The sequence below is a fragment of the Sinohyriopsis cumingii genome, chromosome 6, assembly GCF_028554795.1.
Source record: "Sinohyriopsis cumingii isolate HCF-2022 chromosome 6, ASM2855479v2, whole genome shotgun sequence".
Classification (NCBI taxonomy): Eukaryota; Metazoa; Mollusca; class Bivalvia; order Unionida; family Unionidae; genus Sinohyriopsis; species Sinohyriopsis cumingii.
The window spans coordinates 130,498,477-130,506,223 of NC_142966.1; positions in this window are offsets into that span (position 1 = coordinate 130,498,477).

Sequence of the window (7,747 nt, forward strand, 5' to 3'; positions counted from 1 at the left end):
TCACTATTCTTATAGTCCCCATCGAGTGAAGATGGAGATTAATAATTTAAGAAAAGTAAAGGACATGATAAGTGATGTGATGAAAGAAATAAAAGAGGAAAAGGAAGATGAAGAGGAAAGGATAAGGATAAGAGCATGGAATGAAAAAATTGAAAAAGAAGAAGAAAATGAGAAGAGGAAGAAAGAAGAGGAGGAGAAAAAGAAAGAAGAGAAAAAAAGGAAGAAAAGAAAGAAAAGAAGAGAAAGAGTGTAGGACAGAAAATAAGAAGTTGGTGGAGAAATAGAAGAAATTAGAAGAAGAAGAAACCCAAAGGCTCTTTTCAGGGCCACTCATAGGTCTCGAAAAGAGAATGACTTTCCATTGCCTACCCTTTTTTTCTTTAAAAAAAAATAGGGTCCCAACCCTATTCCATTTCCCCTTGAGGCTCAACAGGCCCAAACGTCTTTTTCTTCCAATGTTAAATTCCCTTGAGGCTAAACAGGCCCAGGGTTTTTTGCCCATGTTAAATTTCCCTTGTCGCTAGACAGGCCCAGGGTGGTTAATGTTAAATTTCCATTGAGGCTAAACAGGCCCGGGGGGGGGGGGTATGTAATGCTAATTCCCATTGAGGCTAAACTAACCCCATACACTACTGATGTTTTAGAACTTCGGGTATGTGAATTTCATCGGATGCAGTGGTAAGCCACTGCATCCAGTCAAAATCAAGTAGTTATGGTTTGAACACTTTTGCACCAAGATCGAGACAAGGAGTGCACATAACTGGAATGGACTTGTAAATAAGTTATTTTCCGCTGCCGGTCCGTATTTGCACGAATACATCCTTTCCCTCCAACACATCTGTAATGGCTCCTTTCTGGTGTTTAGTCAGACTTTAAGTATTAAACTTACAAAGTATCCTTTTGAAGTTAATTGCCTGCACCATTTTCAGCCGATGAACAATGCACCAATAGAACATGCTATTGGTTAGTTGTCATTATATATTAAGGGAGGAAACCACTGAAATCCAGCAGATGTCGCTAGTGCAAATCAATAAAATGGCTAGCGAAGATGTTCAAATAGAAAATAACTGCTGTCCTGAAAATCTTAGATTATTCGTGGTGTTACAAAGTACTATGTACTTAACACATACCATATGAGAGTAAATCGTTTGTTTTTCTTCGAAATTCTTCAAGACGTTTGATGTGGTCCGAATATCTTTCACAAAATCCCATACGACTGCTACGTTGGCATATTTTACACGTTTCAAAAATGCAATTAAAGGTTCACACATATAATTATATTTGTAATATTCAAATTTAATTCATGACATATACATCCATTTTGTATATAAAAATGTCATGAAAAATGAAAACGTGCCTTTGATATAATTAAATTTGTAATACAATTATTCTGGACTTTTGATCATACCTTACTTCCACTGAAAGGGTACAGTGAAAATGTATAATGGTACATACCACGGGAAACAAATACCGCGGTAAACAATATCGCGCACCATTAACTATTGTAGACGATCTTCTTTCACAAACCAGAAGATGTATGTATAGATTAGTACTTCTATAATAACACATTAAATTCCCATATATTCCCCTGGTACTACTTACTGTTTTATGTGGGCGTAGTCTCAACCAAAATTTGCCAACAAAACAACAACCAAAACCCCCAAACAACAACAACAGCAGCAATAATAACAACAACAACAACAAAACCTAAACTTGCATCAAAATGAATTAAAATCGTAAATGTTCGCTATCTAGGTGTAGACGAATTATACCCAGTAACATACATGATTAATATGTTTCGGCTTTTGTCGTATTCAAAAATTCGTGCTTTTCGTTGAAAAATATATTATTTTAAATAAGACAAATCGAAGTTCTGTCGTTGAATTATCAATTTTGTTGAACGTATTTCCGTCATTATTGGGCAAGGCTCGTGAATCCAATTTAAAAAAAAAAAATGACACGACGTTTCGATGTCTATCGCTGTGGCAAAGCAGTCTTTTAAAGTTTCTTTCGTCCCAAGTTCAATCTGTCCTTTGTCGTCATCTCCAGATTAGTATGCCAATATTTTGAATGGCCTTCTTCCTTTTATGTTTCAAAATCCCCTTTCCCCTTTCCTTTTTTCCCGAGCTGTCTTTTAAACCAACCCCCCAATGAACTAAGGGCGCATATACCTATCGATGTGTCCGTCTGTCGTAATGTGTGTCCGAAACATGACTCTCAAACCGTTAAAGGTATCTATATGAAATTAGGTTTAATTATATGGTCTATATTTACCTTTTACTATTCAGCTAATCAGTTGCAATATTTTAGTTTTGTCCGTTCTTCTGTATTCATTCTATCAATTATCCACGCTGTAAAATGTGTTGCTCATATCAGAATATATTGTTCAGGTGTGCCTTTTGGATATTCACAAATCTCCACAACGTATCTCCCAAGATATAAATACAAAAACACATTTTTGTCAAGATAAATTACTGAGGTACTCGACTGTGCTAAGCACCTAACAAACAAAATATTTTTCAAAAAAATATATATAAAATATGGATGAAAACGTTCTTTTAATTATATTTTTTAACTGTGTTTATATTAGGTCAATGGAGAGTGTTAAATCACATTATATTGCATTTATCGAGTTTAAATCCAAGCTAAAGCAACGTTTTCTTTATTCGTAAGTACACACGCTTCGTCTTTCTTTCTTTTTTTTTCAACATGACTTTTTTAGAAATAAAAATTCGGCATCTTCTCATTTCATTCCACTAAATTCAACAGACACGACTGGAGTTAGTACCATATCAGTTTTGTCGTGTTGTCTGCAGATAAAGTACACTGCTGTCGGGCATTTCTGCGCACCTAAGGTTTTCGTTTCCAAAAACAGGGGGGGGGTATCCTCTGTGTCCAAAATTAATATTATTTTGAACAGAAAATATTCTGGTGATCATTGCATCTTTTCAAATGGTAAGCATTGCTGTATTTTTTTTTTTTTTCTTTTCTTTTCTTTTTTTTTTTTTTTTTTTTTTTTGTCAATCGCACGAATTCCGTATGCGTTTTGCTTCAATATTGGAAACGAAAACCTTAGGTGTGCAGAAATGCCCGACAGCAGTGTATGTATACGACTGTATCATTCGCACATTTGGCAGCATTCAGACCAACTTCTTAAATTTCGGGGGGGGGGGGATGCTGAGAGGATTGATCTCAGAGTTGAGAAATATTACTTGCTGGTGATTCACAACTGGTGTAAACAGTGCTATAAATATGGTATCACCGTAACAATTGTTTTTCCATAGACCTTAACCCTAGAGAGCAATGTTTGTGAATTTGACAATGACAGTACGGTATCTTATGGCATTTAAGAGAGATAACTCTACTGGAACCAACGATGGGTAAGGTTATCCAATACAGACGTATATGTTTATCATATTTTTTTTAAAAAAATACAAAATATAACCCAGATATGAATTAACATGATCTCACATGTTGCCAAGACATTTTTATTTTAAAGCCTGACAGAAACTACAACTCTTACATAATGCACCAATCACGATTAGATTTTGTTGTTTACTTCTGTTTACACTACCTACACGTTGAACTCCGCCCGACTGGCACTGGGGATGTGTAATTGGTATCCTTATACGGTACACTTTGCGTCTTATTATTAAATCAACAAAGATCTCCACTTTTTTCCTGACATTACTGGTAGCGGAGACCAACCCGGCCGGACATAATTTGGAATGAAGCTTTCACCCTCCAATCAGTTATGACTGTCGGCCGCTCGCTAGCAAATAATACATTTACTTCGATTGAGTTTTGTATGGGGATGGTAATTAAATTCCTTCTTCTTTTGAACCATGGCATTCAATCCCGCAGAACGCTCACTTCGTTGTTGTTATTATTATTATTATTATTGGTCAAGCCTACCGCAGGAGATCAATCCTCGTTAAACCCAGACGTTTTCTATGGTACACAGTTTACTCTGTTGGTCCAGATTCGTCTGTTTCAATATTATCAGCATGTTGATTCATTTGTCTTTTCATCCATGAAGCCATCCTCTACCACTAGAATTAATGCTAGTACGAATACATCATTTGCACTTTCGTTATTACAGCTTCATTATATCTGCATGAATTTTATTAAACATATAAACCAGAGGTTGATATGTGTCTTTTGTAAATACATTTCTTCCATTTAAATAGTTTAACATATCCAGTCGAATTAAAATCAGGTCTTCTGACCTCAGATCTCATCTGTCCCAAGTGGAGGTCTGATTTTAATCAGATTGGGAATTGTCCAACCTGCAGATACAAATATTAACTTGGTATAAAAGTCTTGCTCTTGTTTCTCATGCTTGATCGAATTTTTTTTGATAAATTACTTTTCAATTTTTGTTATACTGAAGCATGCTATATTAATGAACTTAATCCCAGCTCCTCATGAAGATCTTAATTGCCCCCCCCCCCCGCAGAGCTACTGCTATTAATTCATTAATTTATTTAGTCTTATCTGATTATTTATTTATTTGAGTTTTTAAGTTTTGACAACCAACACCATACTCATTCCTTATTTTGAAATTCCCATTTCTAAAGTGTCTGTCAATGCAGTCATTCAGGTGCATTTACTCATATTGAATAAAGTTAATAAAAAATTGGGCCTTGTAAAATTGAATACTAATATAGTTTGACCAAAGACTCTCTGTTCAAGTCCAATTACTGAATGCTCTGTACCTTAACTGTCATCAAGAAACTTCCAGACGAAAATTATATAAGGCTCAGGACTTTTACAGGTGGTCAGGTATTAAACTGGGTAAAGAAAAGAGCATGATAGTACAAAATTTCTTTGTAAACATGTACTGGTTGTTGTCATTGTGACATCACAGTGTGCGGCATTCAGTCCAGTTCATACTGGGTCACACATTTAGGTTAACCTCATCACAAATATGCAGAGATGCTGCCATGACTTAATCTAAAGGGGGACTCCCCTCATCACTAAAATAAGGGGGAAGTAGAAAAATAGGAACCAGCCATAGTTCAGTACTAATTTATAAATATAATACCTGTATCTCTTCCTGCTCCACTCTGTCCGAGCTCTGTTAAAATGCAAATCTTTAAAAGATGTTATTTTGTTAATTGTTTCTGAGCTTAATCTGTTCCTTATCTGGATATGAATATTGTTGTGCTGAAATTCCCCTTTCACAGCAGAGGTATTTTGATCAAATAAATATACTGACTTCTTACTTTTTTGTTAAAGAATTCTTATTTATTCATTTAATTGCAACACATATGTGGCTATAAAGTTTTGTAACATGATCGGGCAGTGCTAAATCGTTTGAGAAAAGAAATGAAAATTGCAGTCTACTTTTACACTGTCTGTACTTTTAATTAGGCTTGGTATTTTGCCTTTTCAAAATTGAATTTCAGAATAACTGGACCACTGAAAGAAGTGTTGACGGGCAATTAAATGTCTACATCCTTTAACAAAGATTTTGGCTGTAGCTGTTTTTCTTGGCATGTAAATAATGACATTGCAATTGAATATGGATGCATGAGGATCCAGATAAGCGAATAATCTTGCCAATTAAAGGTGTGTGATCAGATTTCAAGAAATAAAATTTCTCAACTGTGATGGAGATAAATTTTTTTGGTAAGTTTAATAATAAAGCAGGCCCTTTAATTTTATTTATATCAGTTGTGTGCAAAAATTACCAGAATTATATGTTGATAATTTGATATCCATCCTGTATGTTCAATTTATATTATGTGCTTGACCCTTGTCAGTGATTAGGATAGAGCTTTATGTGTGTACCTGATTTTTGTAATGTTTTTAAGTTATAAATAAGTTTACTGATATTCGAGTCCAACATATAGCCTTATTTACAAAAGTAGACTGTTCTGGAAGTGCACTTGTGACCCACAACTATATCTTTTTATTTGTCTTAGGTTCTTATATGAGGTTGTGGTAAACAAGATAATTAATTAAATTTAGTCTGTGGAATTGTTTACTTTTGTGTTCAGATATAATTTGAGAGGAATCTTTTATTTTAATTATTCACTGGAATTACAAAGTGCTCTTTGATTTTTTGAACTAAAACACTTTTTTGGGATTATTAATTCATTCAAAGACATTCTGGATTACTGTAAATCTTTTTATTACTTCAAGACTGTTGTTACTTCAACCTATTCAATACTATTGATATGTCAGTACATTCAGTATAGTAATTCAGTCAGAACAATTGTATTCTTTTAGACTTGTGATAAAACATTTAGGATTATTTGGGATTTAATTCATAATACCATATGTTCCTCTTAAATTTTCACTTTATAACGTAGAAAAATTAATTTATTTGTTGATTTTAATAAACCTTTTGGTTTTGCTTCTTTCTGTTACTTAAAAATAGTCATAACTGAAATGAACCTTATTATACAATAATCTTTTATCAATAGTGTAATACTGTTATCTTTTCAAGAGTGCATTACTGACATTGAATATAAATGATGATATTGTGTGCAATATGACTTTTCAGAGAAGTTTGACATTTCATGGTCACTTTGTGAGTTGTATTTAAATTTCAGGTGTTTTAGAAAGCGATGTTATTCTTTTGTAAACATGTTCGTGAATTGCAAAGTTATGTATCTTGCCTCGTTTCTTTTCGAAAATGCCACTTAACTGCACTAAAGCAATAAATGGTTAGTTGTCAAGCTGTCAGAATCCCCGGCAGTAATAACACCATCAGCTGCTTAATGTGCTTTTCATTATTGGCTAGTTAAGGAAACACTTGAATGCTTTCTATTTGAACATTCACCAAAAAGTATTCTGAGTAAAATGTTGAGATATTCGTTTTAGCTCTTCAATCTAATTTGACAGACTTGCTTGATTTCTAAAGATTTCATTCAGACATCGATCCCACTACTCTGTACCATCATCTACATTTTTCCAAAACTTTTTCAATTTCACTTTTACTTAGATCAAGCCACCACCCCCATCCTATTGCACATCTGATGGTAAGCATCTGCATCAAATGCACACTACTGAAGAAGATCAATCATTAATATTGCTGTGCAAGTGTCTGAGTGTATATTTTTGTTCAAAAGTAACTTCATCTAATATCAAAAGGAAGAGGGAAAAACAGTGAACATTGTTCCCTTGTTCCTTACATAATACTGCATCATCAGCCAGTTTAATTGAAAGTTTCAGTAACACTAAATTATGTATAATGATAATAGTTAAAAAAATACTTTTAAAGACTGGATGGGGTACTAAGACATTTCTAGTTGTATCAATGGGGCGGCCTTTTTCAGCATACTGTCAGAAAGTTTGAAGATATTGCATATATTATCCTTAAACAAATCAAGTAGTCTTCTCATTGTATACCAGTATTTCATAGGAAGCGTAAAGAGATCATAGTAAATATGGTGAACTTTAAATAACATATTGTACAATATCCAAAATAAGGTACAAGAGCCTTATTTGGAAAGATATAACCCTGAGAATCTTGTCTGTCACAGTAGTCTAAGAGCAGCTGGTATAAACATACCAATGTATTTGACCTAACACTGGCTTAATAACTTTGTCACAGGCCAAACTTCATGAAAAAACTGATTTACTTAGCCAGTACATTTCTAATCATGTCATCTTTTTGTCTTTGACAATACATATCGTTTTATTTTCTCAATTGTGAGGTAAAGGATCACTGCTATGATATTGTAGTTAATCTGCATTCTGCTCAATAAACATACCTGAAAAGAATTCAATTACA